This window comes from Hyaena hyaena, unplaced genomic scaffold, assembly GCF_003009895.1.
Source record: "Hyaena hyaena isolate Hyena2069 unplaced genomic scaffold, ASM300989v1 scaffold_12, whole genome shotgun sequence".
Taxonomy (NCBI): domain Eukaryota; kingdom Metazoa; phylum Chordata; class Mammalia; order Carnivora; family Hyaenidae; genus Hyaena; species Hyaena hyaena.
The window spans coordinates 7,320,177-7,335,475 of NW_024080644.1; positions in this window are offsets into that span (position 1 = coordinate 7,320,177).

Sequence of the window (15,299 nt, forward strand, 5' to 3'; positions counted from 1 at the left end):
ATGACAGGCTTTAAGTTTCCCCTCTAAACTAGAAGGCCTGAGTTTCAGCTTCCCTGAAACTATCAGGTAGTTACACATTACCCAAGGCAAGAGTAACCACCCTTGCAACACCCAATCAAGAAAGGCCAGCGACCACCCTCCACATTGTTAAGGAAGAGGCCTGGAGATAGAAACTATAGATAGGACCCTGTTACCTAATGTTAAAGTTAACCTGTTAGTCACCGAACAAGACCCTAGGCTTGCTCTGTGATTGGTTGAATTTAAAGGTACTCTAAATGTTGTAATTGGATCCCGCCAAAAGTAACAATACTCTAGACAATGTGTATGGTCAAACCAGCTGTCAATGATGTTGAATAATTATGATTGGATCACTGTTACCATGTCACAACTTCTGTAACTCCCCCATCTCAAACCCCATAAAAACCCTACTCTGCCCTTGTTCGAGGCTCTCAGCACGGACCCATGTGCTGGTGAAGTCTGTGAGCCCGAGCTTAAGCCCGTAATAAAGCCCTTTGCCTTTGCATGTGTGACTCGGTCTCCCTGGTGGTCTCTGGTCGGTGAGGATACTGCGATCTGGGTATAACACACCTACCCCTGAACTTTGTTTATATCAAAGAATGAGAGAGAAGGAAGATATTTATGAAACATCTTCTTCATCTCCTGATTTACAGGTGAATGAACTGATTTCCAGAGGTGACAAATGGCCACATAAAGTTTCTGAAATACAGGGCTCAATTCTGGTACATTGTCATACCTTTTACATAATTTATAGTTTCTCTCATTTCATTTATACAACCAAAGGGCAAGAAATAAATAGACCAATGGAAGAGAAAGGAGAGCTTAGAACCAGACCTAAAATGTGAAATATCCATGGAAACATTGGTGGTCTCTGATACTCTTCCAGGAGGTCTGCAAAGTCAGAAGCATTCCTAAATGAATTACAAATTAATAATTGTTTTCAGTTTTAACTTATAACAATATAAATATTGAGAATTATAACTGACCATAGACAAATGGTTTTTAGTTTCCTCAATTAAAAAGTATTAAGTCTTGCTGAGAATAAAAATTTTGAGAACCACCAGGATTAAGTGACAAATTACTTAGTTTGGGGAGAACTGGTTAATTAAAATTTTTTTTAAGTTTATTTATTTATTTTGAGAGAGAGAGAGAGATAATCTCAAGCAGGCTCAGCACCATCAGCACAGAACCCAACGTGGGGCTCCAACTCACAAACCGTGAAATCATGACCTGAGATGAAACCTTGAGTCAGATGCTTAGCCGACCGAGCCACCCAGGCATCCCAGAACTGGTTAGTTTTTTAAGAAGAAATACTGCTAGACTCTACATAATTTACAAAAGAAAACACATGCAAACACAAATTACTGCTATGTGTTTTATAAGTATATCCAAGATGTCAAACAAAGTAGAATGAATATTTATAGGAGGAAAATGAAAAAGAGGTTTGGTGCTTAAAATAGGAAAAGAAAAGGAAATTGCTACTTAAGTGGACAAACAATAGTATAGTATGCCATATCTTAAGTGTATTAGTAATTTCACTTTCTGCTAGTGAAGTTGCAATAAAGCAATAACAAAAAAATTTAAAAAGTGATGTTTTTGTTGGAATGGATCATGTGTTTTTAACTTCCCATGTAACAAATGTCAGAGATTATTAGAAGATCAGATTGGTGTAAAAGTTATGACTCTAGCTATGAAAATGTTTTATAGATGAAGATGTTTAAACATTTATCGCTAAACATTTATAACTTGAAGATTAGTTTGTGATTCACCTACCTATGAAAAACCCCACTAAGTCCTCTTCATTTGCAACAATCTGATTGATGGTAAGGTTCTAGTGAAGGACTTCTACTATATGTGATAATGTCATCAAAATTCTCTCCTTGTCTATCAATAAAAAAATCTCTAACTCTTTATCAAGACCAAACAAACATTGTTTTGTTTTTATACTAAGAAATATTAATTAAGAGCAATATAAAGCAGTTACAAATGAAAATTCAGAGGGAAAACAGGACTGGACTATAGTGAGTATTGGAATAGAAAGTTAAGTTTGTCCTATATTTTTGACCCCTGGAATACTAGTAGTTTCCTTAAAATTTTTAAATTCAGTTTCATCTATAAAGGAAGAAGGTACCCTTTTTTAGCTCCTCCCTCTGACCATAAGCATTGTGGCCTCAGAAATAGAATAGTGGTTTTCAAAGTAGAGATTGAGAAAGGCGTACTGGAGTGCAGAAGGAAAATAATAAAACACTATTTATATTAAGGTTTTTTTAAATTTTTTAAAACCTTTTTATTTATTTTTGAGAGACACAGTGTGAGAGGAGGAGGGGCAGAGAGAGAGAGGGAGACATAGAATCCAAAGCAGGCTCCAGGCTCTAAGATGTCAGCACAGAGCCCGAAGCAGAGCTCGAACTGCGAGATCATGACCTGAGCCAAAGTCGGAGGCTTAACCGACTCAGCCACCCAGGTGCCCCTTAAATTAAGATTTTATCTCATTCCTTTACATTTCTATATGAATTTTTATGCTTCATTATATGTGTGTGTATAAACATATATATAAATGAATATATATTAAGAGGAGCATTCAAACATTTTTAACTGATGAGGTAAATAATTTTTAAAGTTTGCAGGGCACTTAGCAGGGCATTTATATTCTTCTTATTACTGTAGAATTTCATTTAGGGCATAGCTAGGTGCAGTTGGGTCAACAATTCCAATTTCCCTGCCTAATGACTCTAGCTCTGCTCCAGCACATGAGAGCAAAGTAGAACAATAGTCCCAGGTAAAAATACTTGTCCCAATCTTTGTAACAAATGTAAGAGACTATAATTTCAAGGCTTGATACTGCTCAGCTTTTATTATTGATCTTAATGTGGTTCCTTTTTTTAAAGTTTTTGATTGAGAGAAAGAGAGCATGCGTACACACACACACATACAAATGGAGGAGGGGCAGAGAGAGGGAGACACAGAATCTGAAGTATGCTCCAGGCTCCAAGCTGTCAGCACAGAGCCCATCGCGGGGCTCAAACTCAAAAATCGTGAGATCATGACCTGAGCCGAAGTCAGATGTTTAACGGACTGAGCCACTCAGCTACCCTGATCTTAAGGTGGTTCTTAAAGTAATCTCCTTCTGTCACCTTATTTATGTTACACCTCTGTTTCTACCCCAGCATAGAATCATTTTTAAAAATATTTCCATTGGTATCACAGCCTTTATGCATCATTTTCATTGTTTTCTATTTTGTTTATTTTTAACAGGTTTATTGATATACAAAAACCACACATATTGAATATGTACAATGTGGTGGGTTTGGACATATACAAACACTCATGATACCATCACAACAATCAAGATGATTGAAATGACTTCTGTTTTTAATTTCAAAGAAGTCCCATATTTGTGGAAAGTATGCAAATTAGAAAGAAAGGAGGGCAAAAATTTACAAATGATAAAATTAGAAAGCACTGATTGAGAAAAGAAGCACAGGTATCCATTTATGAATTAAAATAACTATTCCTAAATGATCTGGACATTGAACTAATATATGGAACATAACCTTGGTAAAGCTCTAAGGCTAATGTCTTTTTAATAGCACATGACATAACTTTCAATTAAAATTAAATGGTGGAGGGGGCACCTGGGTGGCTCAGTTTGTTAAGTGTCCAACATCGGCTCAGGTCATGATCTTCCGGTTTGTGAGTTCAAGTCCCGCATTGGGCTCTATGCTGACATCTCAGAGCCTGGAGTCTGCTTCAGATTCTGTGTCTCCCTCTCTCTCTGCCCCTGCCCTGCTCATGCTCTGTCTCTACCAAAAATAAATAAACATTTAAAAAAAATTAAATGGGGGAGGAGTCTGCATCTACACTGGAAAATGTCGGAGGCCGGCTCTGGCAGGTTCAGGGGCCCTGAGGGATGGACGGTGTTGGCGAGAGAGAGAGTGAGAGAGCCCCGAGATCCTTTCTGATCACCAGGCAGGCATCTCTGTCCTGTCGGTTTTGGTGTCTTTATTTATAGGTCAAATGTTAACATGGCATCAGGAAATGGAATTTTTACAATGGATAGCTCTTTGTGATAAGGTGTTTTTGGAAAGTGTACAGAAACAGGTTTTACAGAAGTCTTCTTGCAGAACAGCCCCAATTATAGTGAGGGTGAGGAACTAAGAAAATAACAAGGTGTTCACATTATAACAACACTAAGATTAAGTCATAGGTTTATAGATATTCTTATCCATCCTCCTCACAGCTGCCAGGGTAAGGGAAGGTGTTTGTGCAATGTAGGCCTTAGGGAAGGGGCTGCTATACACCATTAGTTAGCAAAGGTGTATGTACTAACTTATCTTCTACCCTTATTTGTTCCTTTTCTCTAAGTTAGGCTCTTTGTCTCCGGGCAAGACATGATTTTCCAGTTATATGCTTTATTGCACCAGAAAGCCAACCATACCTTTAAAGAGTTTAGCTTATTTCCCAATACGTAGAATAGCCTCCATGAGTGCATTTACCTTTGTGTCTAGTTTTATGATTTCTTGAATAGCTAGGGCATGAGAGACATTTTTGGTTAGTTGATTTACATGTTGAGCTATATGAACATCTTGGACTAACGCAACAGTAGAAACAGAATTGTACATGTAAAGGTCAATCTTTTTATGAGTAAGGGTCATTAGGCTGTTCATAGCTCAAGGGAAAGTATGGAGGGAAACAGGACCTTCTGGAGACACGATGTCTGTTCCCATAATCAAAAGAAGAAGTTCCCACAATAAGTTCCTTCACAAGGTGCAATCATCATACCAGGGCCGGAATAAGGGGACAAGTCACTCCCGATATTGATCAGCAAGGTACCCTAGGGGTCAGTGCTCAAGCAGAAATAATTGAGTGGGGGTGGATATCGGTCATCTGATTGGCAAGAGACCGTGCAAACTTGCTTTAACCTCACCAGGAGTTTTCTCGACTAGTGGGCTCAGAATGGCTTCCAACAGGAAAATCTTGAGATACCATTAGGTTACTTCTTAAAAGTCATTTACAGACCCTGAGTTTTCCTTTTGTTATGTATGAGACATTTCCTTCCTTGACAAGAACTATCATAAATTCAGGGTAAAACTAAGAGAATGCCAATCAAGATATATTGTGAAGATAATAAGAGCCAAGGTACAGAAACTTTATAGTTTTCTTGACAAAATGTGATAGATTTGTTATTTTTGATGGAGTGCTTCAATATGTGTAGTGACTTAATATATAATTTTGCACAGTATAGCCTGGTATATGTCTGTCCCTTCCTAAGAACTTTAGATTGTGAGCACCTCAGGGACAGAGAATAGGGCTTCTTAGATTTTATTTCCCCAGTGCCTAACACAGTGAATGGAGTGTTGCCAACAACAGCAAAAACATTTAATAAATATACTAGTTGCAAGAATGGAAGGTGGCGCCTGGCTGGCTCAGTCAGTTAAGGATCAGACTCTTGATTTTGGCTCAGGTCACTATCTTACAGTTGGTTAGATTCAGCCCCACATAGGGCTTCACGGCTGACAGTGCAGAGCCTGCTTGGTATTCTCTCTACCTCTCTTTCTGCTCCTCCCCCACACTTTCTCTCTCTCTCAAAATAAATAAATAAACATTAAGAAAAGAAAATAAGGAAGGAAGGGAAGGAAGGAGCAAATGCCATTACTATTGGAAAAAATGGTCACATAGACACAAGTATATACAGCATAATTGTAGCTGGATAAAGGGAGATGCTCAGATTAGTACTTCTGTCCCATAGGTTCTTTCTGGCAGCACCGCAGAGATACTGATGAATTGGCTGGTCACTTGTTCTTAAACCTGGTTGAACTTTAGAGCCACCCAAGGAGCTTATATTGACACCTAGGCCCCACCCTGGACCATTCATATCAGAATGCTGGGACTGGGGATTGGGTGTTGGCAGATTTCAAAGGTCCTTAGGTGAGTCTACTGTGCAGCTGGGTTTGAGGACCCAGACTTCCAAAACTTTCCAGAAATGTTTTGCTGCATTTCACTCTTTTACTTTCTCATGGATATTCTTATCTGTCATAATTCCCCTTTTGGCAATCAGCGCTGTTGGTGTTATTTTATTCTACTCTCGGTGGTATGTCATTTGGGAAGGTCTTGTTCATCTTCATGTTCTTGTTTCAAATGCTGTCTGATTTTTCCTCATCATCTGTTTTAGAACAAGAATTTCCTGTGCTCCATCCTGTGGAGGAGTCACACTACAAAGCAGTGATCTGAAGGGTAATAAATATGCACGACGAAAGAAACGAAGTCATTTTCATCAAGACTCCAAAATGTTAAGTAAGTCTTCCTTTTGCTTCTGATACTGCAGAAGAGGCTGTCCTGTCAAGGTCCATCAGAGAATTCTCCCTGAGCCTGCAGTTTACAGTCTGACGATCTAAAAAATGATGTTGTCTGGTCACACGTTGTAATTTGTCTTCTACCATACAAAAATTACTTTGATTTCACATTGCTAAATGGAGGCCTGTATGTAAATTGAAACCTCTGTGTTTTGGAAGCATGCACATGGCAATTCTGATAGTTTAAGTGGATATGTTTCATTTAAACTCTTAGTCGGAAGTCCTGGTGAGTTGCCAGATTAAAATTTCCTTCGATTATAAACAAAGTATCCGTGGACTGAATTTGAAGTACAGGAAATATAATTCTAATCTCCGCAAATACAAATCTGAATTCCAAAGTGAATTGTTGACCAATAAATACTAGATAGTATAATTTTTATCTTTACACAGAAATTCTCTTTTTTTTCTTTTGCAGAGTTGCCTTTTTCCTTGTATTATTTGTTCAAAATAATGATTTGACAACAAGTATGTAAAGACATTTACTGCATGTAATGGCTTTTGTCAGAGGATTTTACAGATAAGTGTTGCACCCTGTCAGAACTAATGGCCCAGGGGCGTCTGGGTGGCTCAGTCGGTTAAGCATCTTACTTCGGCTCAGAGCATGATCTCACGGTCTGTGGGTTCGAGCCCCGCATCCAGCTCTGTGCTGACAGCTCAGAGCCTGGAGCCTGCTTCAGATTCTGTGTCTCCCTCTCTTTCTGCCCCTCTCCTGCTCTCACCCTCTGTCTCTCAAAAATGAATAAACGTTAAAAAATTTTTTAACTTTATTTTTTTATGTCTTTATTTTTTTTTTATTTTGAGAGACAGAGACAGAGAGTGAGTGGGGGAGGGGCAGAGAGAGAGGGAGACACAGAATCTGAAGCATGCTCCAGGCTCTGAGCTCTGTCAACACAGAGCCCGATGCGGGGTTCAAACCCACAGACCGTGAGATCATGACCTGAGCCGAAGTCAGATGCTTAACCGACTGAGCCACCCAGGCGCCCCCAAAAAATTTTAAACAAAGAACTTAGGCCCCAGTTTAAATACACATATTTTATCAGACTAAAATAAAATTCTTAGACAATTTAAAATACCTTCAACATAAATGTGGATGTGTTAATACCCCAAGTGTAATGTAAAATGAAAAATAAATTCATAATAAAAATATTATGCTTAATTTTTTTTTTTTTTTTTTTTTACTGGAGAGAGAGCGTGAGCACATGAGGGCAAAGGGCAGAGGATAAGAGAGAGGGAGAATCTTTAAAAAAATTTTTTTAACATTTATTTATTTTTGAGTGACAGAGAGAGACAGCGCATGAGTGGGGGAGGGTCAGAGAGAGAGGGAGACACAGAATCCAAAGCAGGTTCCAGGCTCCGAGCTGTCAGCACAGAGCCCAAAGTGGGACTCAAACACACGAACCGCAAGATCATGACCTGAGTGGAAGTCAGGCGCTCAACTCACTGAGACACCCAGATGCCCCTGAGAGAGAGAATCTTAAGCAGGTTCCACACTAAGGGCAGAGCCCAGTGTGGAGCTCTATCCCATAGACCTGGGATTATGACCTGAGGTGAAATCAAGAGTTGGACGCTCACTGACTGAGCCATCCAGTCACCCCAAAATATTATGCTTATTTTTCCCCTGCACAGCCAGACTGGAAGACCTAATGGGTAGTCAAGTGCTTGTTTTTAGACTGAGAGTCACTATGTATACAAATGTTCCCTGAAACAGTAATGCTGTTAGGGTGAGTTCATAATGATTGGCATATTTTCAGATGATACAATTATTTGATAATGGTGAGCCACTGTATACAGTATTCCTTTGAAGAAAGCTACATTATGTTCGAGGCTCAGATAGTCAGAGATGGGATTTTTACCTGTAAGACTAATCAGAGAGATCACTGAAATTTGTGGAGAGAATGTGGGTAGCTTTCATTGTGTGGCTCTTTCCAATGTACGGTATGAATGCTTTCTCCTAGTAAATGCCAAGTGTGCCTTCTGATCATTCTGGCCATAAAAATATCATTCCACATTTCCCCAAACACCTCTTCACGGTGATCCCACTACCATTGGAATCACAGATACAGCCTTCCCTTTTCTTTCAAATGAACAAACTGTGGTCAGCTCAAGGGCAAATTAGGTTTAAAAACTGAACAAGAAAATAGCTTAAATTTGCTATGGTCCACTTTTTAAAAAAGTTTATTTATTTATTTTGAGAGATAAAGCATGAGTGAAGGAGAGGCTGAGAGAGAGAGAGAGAGAGAGAGAGAATCCCAAGCAGGTGACAGCACAGAGCCAGATGCAAGGCTCGATCCCACTAACTGTGTGATTATGACCTGAGCCGAAATGAACAGTTGGATGCTTAGCCAGTGAGCCACCCAGGCGCCTCTGCTGTGGTCCACTAGAAATAGAAGAAACTCTTCAACATACAGGTTTCTCTTGCTCTCTTGTTGCCTTTACTTGTCTTAAGTTCCTACCTCAGGGTCCTAAATTCAGTGGCATTTCGAATTTAGTATTCCTTCTTGCCCATCACATTTCCACTTCACTCATAAGTTCCATTCCTTCCTTGGCCTATTTTCAAGTCCTGGACCTCCCACTATTTTGCCATACAGTTGATCCTCAGTTTCCTCATCCACAGAGATAATATCAATACTTACCTCAGGATTGTTGTGAAGATAAACAGGACACTAAGGCTTCTCAGAGCAGAACTCAAAAAATATTGAGAACAAACTTTCACTTGCCCACTGTAGGCAGGGAATGCTGACCTCTGAGAGATGGGTTCCCTTTAGAGGAGTCAAGTAGGCTGGTGACCTCCAGTGCATACATATGCATGAGAAGATAAATAGAGAATTATCAGAACGCAGAAACACATTAATGTACTATGAATAGTTAATAACATGTGTCAGTTTGAGATAATCTATAAAAGTAATAGGTTTCCCAGTGGGACTTTAATGGCTCAAATTTATTGGTCAAAATAGTGTCTTCCTTGGATAGAGTCTGGATGATCATTGCTAAAGTTTGTCTCTTTACTTTAGACATTCCATTGCTGACCTGCTCCATGTCTAATTATCACATATTCTCTTTTTATGCGTCTTTGAATAATATTCAGAGGACTATTATATTTTTCCTTGTGTTCAAGGAACGTTCTCTCTGCTTCTCCCTATATACGGGCTACAGGTGTCATTGCCCAGCTATTTATAGGAGTAAACAGGGACTTAATGTCCTAATATTGAACCTCATTCATTTGTTCATTCAATCAAACTTTATTAATCTTCTAACAATAACTCTCATCTCTTCGGGTGATGTTTCCCGGGTGGTGCTGTTGCTATTGGTCTGGGAATCACACTTTGAAAAATGGCTGTACTGTGGTCTGGGGTTAGGTTGGTAAGTGATAAGAGTCTCATTATTCAAGAACCTTTCAGGTGTAATCGTAGTACCTGTGATTATAGCAGTGTATTATAAGAGGGTCAGTATGGCTATTTCAAGATGAAATGGAAACACATCGCAAAGTATGTAACCCAGGTGAAGAAGAGTTAGCAGAAGCTTCTTGGAGGAGTTGACATTGTGTAGAGACCTGAACAGTGAGTGAGTTGGTGAAGAAAGAAGAAAAAATTGGTGGGAAAGATAGTATCAGAGACCTAAGTAGTGAGCCTGACATTCGGGAAGGATTAAAAGCTTAGGAATGATATAACGTCACACATAATGCAATGCATATGGTAAAGGCACACCTTTGGGATGTACTGGCTGATGTTAGACAATAACATCAAGTCCAGCAGCAGTTAGGTCTGAACAGGTGAAAAGCCAGCACTAGAGTTTGAGGACGAAACAAAATTAGAGTTACTAAGAGTTTGAAAGGAAGAAAGGTAACCAAATCACAAGCCAGCAAGGTGGGTCCAGATGAGTTTATGTGAATGATATTTGCTAAGGCGCATTTAGGTGTTTGCTCAACACATTTAGGTCTCCACCACTCAAAACTGACATTCTAAGATTTTAACATCTGATAACTTCAATCGGGAATGTTTGCCTTATGAGATCTCTGAAGGGAAAAACACAGGCTGCATAAAAATTCAGATATTATGCCAATCTTTGACATTTTGTTGCTTGGCCTCTTGAACACCTGACAAACATAAGATTCTAGTTTGTTTTGGCAAACACAGGGAACTTTGGATTTCTATTTAGATACTTTGGATTAACCAGGAGTCTAGTGAGAAGGAAAACAGTGGTGTCATGTTATGGATTAGAATGCATGCCAAACCAAGAAAACAAAAACAAACCACCCTCTACAATATACCACCACCCCTGGGTATTAAACAGAAACTGTAATTGTACTGAAACATGAGTCAAAAATTGGAACGGACCACAATAATTTGCTGAACTCTGGAGATTTTTGTTGAAATGTGCAGTAAACCTACAAATTAGAAAACCAAAAGCCAACCATTTAGTGACCCTGTTTGAACTAGAATTGAGCCTATATTTTGTCTATGCATATTTAAATGTACAAACATAATTTTCCAAACTAAATCTAAAGGGATCTGACCTATATTGTACTTGAATCCCCAGTTTTAAAAAATATATATTTTTTAAATGGTGGAAATCAGTAGTAGATGTAAGTTCACTCAGGTAGCAACTACTGGTGTTTCAGGATCCTTGCTGAAAAATTAACTCTGGCCTCTGAATGGCTCACTACAAGGCAGTCTTCAAAATGCACTATGCCGGGGCGCCTGGGTGGCTTAGTCGGTTAAGCGTCCGACTTTCGCTTGGGTCATGGTCTCCCGGTTCGTGGGTTCGAGCCCCGCGTCGGGCTCTGTGCTGACTGCCAGCTCAGAGCCTGGAGCCTGTTTCTGTCTGTGACTCCCTCTCTCTCTGACCCTCCCCTGCTCACGCTGTCTCTCTCTCTCCTAGAAATAAATAAAACATTAAAAAAATTATTAAAGTGCATTTATAAAAAAAAAAAATGCACTATGCCAGGGATGGTTCATTGGTCATGGTAATAAATACACCAATCATCTTTGATAACTGATGTGCTTTAAATAAATGGCTCTGCAGAAACAGCCAATCAGATGGATAACTCAACGTTTCTTCATAAGGACTTCTTTTCTATTCAAATGTATTCAAACTTCTTTTCTATTCAGTTTTCATTCTGCAGTACCCTTCTCATTCACCTTCTCATTCTCGTCCTTTATCTCCTAAAGCAGTTTCCCATCTTCTTTTTCACAAGTCCAGCTTTTTCTCATACCCCAGGATTTGCCCAGAGTGATGGCTACAGGGTGACATCTGGTAATAGTGATGGGAAATGGAAGAGATAAAGAAATGAGCTATTTTATTTTGCTGGTAAAGAGAAAGCCAATGGACTCAGTGGTATTTCCTTACTCCCACTCCCATTTTTTACACCAAATATTCTTCTCCAGTTGTTTTTCTCTGCCCTTATTATTACACTTAAGTGCCAGGAACTCATCAGCCCAGCTGTTTCTCTTTTTCTTTTTGAAAATATTTTTATTTTTAAATAATTTCTACACCCAACGTCGGGCTTGAACTCAAAACCCCAAGATCAAGAGTGGCATGCTTCACCGATGAGCCAGCCAAGTGCCCCAACACAGCCGTTCTACTAAATGTAGGTGAATTATTTTTCAAGGAAGTGAGGAAGGAAGAGAAGGTGAGAGGGAGGGAGAGATGAAGGAAGACAAGAAAGCAGAAAGGAAGGGGGAAGGGAATGGAAGACAGAAACTGATGAAGGAAGACAAGGATAGGTTGAAGACCTAAAAGTGTTTTCTTTATTGTGTTTTTCCATCATAGGTAAAATGCAAACCTTCAGAAAAACCCCCAAGTGCTCTATGATTTCTTTAGGGGTAAAAAGAGGGGAGAAAATTTATAAGATAATATTCTATTTATAGAGGACCAAGGATAAGAAAACCCTTGGTAATCTGCAACTACTGGTGGTTAAGGAAAATGGAAAACCAGATCATTCATTGGAAATGTTTGCCAAAGTAAAAGAAACAAGGTATTTGGAAAGTTACTTAGAAGAGAGGAGAAATAGGGGCACCTGGGTGGCTCAGTTGGGCACCTGACTTCAGCTCAGGTCATGATTTTGAGGTTCATGAGTGCGAGCCCCACATTGGGCTCTGGGCTGACAGCTCAGAGCCTGGAGTCTGCTTTGGACTCTGTGTCTCCCTCTCTCTCTGCCCCTCTCCCACTCTCTCTCTCTTTCCAAAAATAAAATAAACATTATTATTTTTTTTTTTGAAAGGAGAGGGGAAATAGGTTTAAGCAGATTAGGATTGACTTCTATACTAGTGCTTCTCAAACTCGGCATAGAATTCACTTGGGGATCTTGTTAAAATGCAGATCAGATTCTATAAATCTAGGGTGAAGACTAAGATTCTTCATTTATAAGAAGTTCCCTGATAACCACACCCAATCAAATTGTAATATTTTATCCCAGATGGTGCTCATTCCAGGAGTGTGCAAACCTCTGTTTGGCAAGATTCTGAACTTTCTTATCTGTAACCACTTATAAGCCCCTACCTATTGTAGATGAGGCACATATATGCCTAGGTTTCCACATTGGAGCTTCAAAACTATTTTTCCAAAAATGTTTGTTTTTTCCAAAAATGTACTGTATTATTTCATATAGTAGTGGGATTTTGGATACCGCACAGTATAGTGTAAATGAGCTTTTCTAGAATGACCTGGGTACTGAGCCAGGTTATAAAGCATGTTGGAAAAAAATCCATTTATGACTGAGTCATGATTTTTTTTTAGAATCAGGATAGAAAAGAGGTGACTGGGTGGCTCAGTCGGTTGAGCACCTGTCTTTGGCTCAGGCCATGATCTCACGGTTTGTGTGTTTGAGCCTCATGTCGGGCTCTGTGCTGACAGCTCGGAGCCTGGAGCTTGCTTCAGGTTCTGTGTCTCTCTCTCTCTCTGTTCCTCCCCCCGCTGGCACTCTGTCTGTCTGTGTGTCTCTCTCTCTAAAATAAATAAACATTAAAAAATTATTAAACAAAGAATCAGGATAGGAAAAATAGTGCAGAACTTTGAGACCATTAAGTCCAATATCATCACATAATTCTGATTTTTTTATATCTTGGGAATTTATTATCTTTGTGAACATTTATTATTCTGATGATGGTAAATGAGAGCCAGATTGGGATTGATGCAGTTTATGGGTTTCTTGTAGATGGGAAATGAGAAAAAAAAGTCTAATTCCACATTTCTTTTAGGCCTTAAGTGTGTTGAAACAAAATCCACAGGACTTTGACCCACCATCTTTGCAATATATTATTTTTTAAAGAGAATAAAATAAAAAAGAATCATTCTTGGTAGTCATTAGTAGTGCAGCTAATGACAATGTGTTTAATATAATTATTGTTTTCTATTTCCAGAAGTGTCTGGTGATCAAAAGAAAAAAACACATCCACAAAATAACAGAAGTCATATGACATGATTCCAGTGAGTCTTTTTTTTCTTTTCAACTGACTCCTGTAAAAATAAATTTATACACAGTGGCAACTTTGAGTTGCCTGATGCACTTATATTAAAATGTGTCAAAATATTAGTAACAAGTTTTAAATCAGGGATAAACTATTGAGGAAAAAGCCCAGGAAATGAAAACTTGCCAACTGCTGCCCTTTTGCCAAAAGCCACATTTTGTCGGCTAATTTCTTCATTTCTCAGTTTCTTTGATTGCTTTGTAATTTCCAAAGAGTAATATTTCTATAAGTGGTAGAAGAGTCTTTTGTGTTCCAGGGCCAATTATTTTGTTTTGACTTATTTTTAAAGCCCCAACAAGAGATGAATCTATGTTTTAAAACAAGGTACCATTGTTATTAAATTTCTTTCATTTTCCACATACAGCTTAATGAAATGAAACAAAACAGAACAAAAATGTAGGGGAGTAGTTTTAATAAGCAAGTGATTTGGGGACCACCGCTCTTCTTGGTACTCACCACTTCAATGTTAACTAGCTTTGAAATAACCTGCATAGTTAAAGCACTGAGTTTTGGCATGATATATTCAGTCTCACAACATAAACAAGAATTATTAAACTGTACCCCTGTTTGTGTGATATTTTTCATAGAAAAGGGATAAAGGGCTGGAGATTGTGAGAGTTAATTTATTGGTCAAAAGGACCAAATGAGGAACTTTTGGAGGGAAAAAGTGTTCATTTTATGTGAAGTGTGAATTGTCCCTTATAAGTAAAATGACCATAATTCCTATTTTCCCAGGCCATCTTGGTATATGCCAATTATCAAAACATTCTTTTCATTTTAACATTTGTCTTGCATTTTTCTCCTTTTATCAAAGTATTACCATTAATTGATATATTAAATTAAGCTGACTTAAGTGGGGAACAAACATCTCTACTATTTACTTTTAGCTTTTACCATATTCTCTTTGTCAGTGTTTCAGATGCATATAAAGAGAGATGCAGGTAAAAATATCTTATGTGACCATACAGTTAAACCTAAAGCACAACCATCAACCATATCTAAGACCTCTCTTGTGCTGACCTTTTCAGGAAAATGTTATTAAAATTGCCTCTCTTCCAAGGACAGAATGCAGAGTCCTCACTAATAAAACAAAGTGCATTCATACAGCAGATTTTTCTTTTTATGGGAATGAATGCCTCCATCAGATCTTAGGAGTAGGTAGGAATAATATTCAAACCTGCTAGTTAGTAGTGTACCCACTTAGTAGTATCATAACTGAGTTGTGGTCTAAGAAAGGCCTAACTCTGCCAAGCCTCTGGGAGACTGGAGCACTGGAATACATAGGAATTACAGGTTAGGTATACATGAAATGTCTGTAGAATATAAAGGCCCAGAAATCCTGGTATAAACTATACAGATAATTGTCTAAATTCTCTTGTTACAGTGGTGTGAACTCATACTGTAAAGTCTACAACTATTTCTTTTGATAATATGTTTTTATTTCAAATAAATTCTTTGAGTG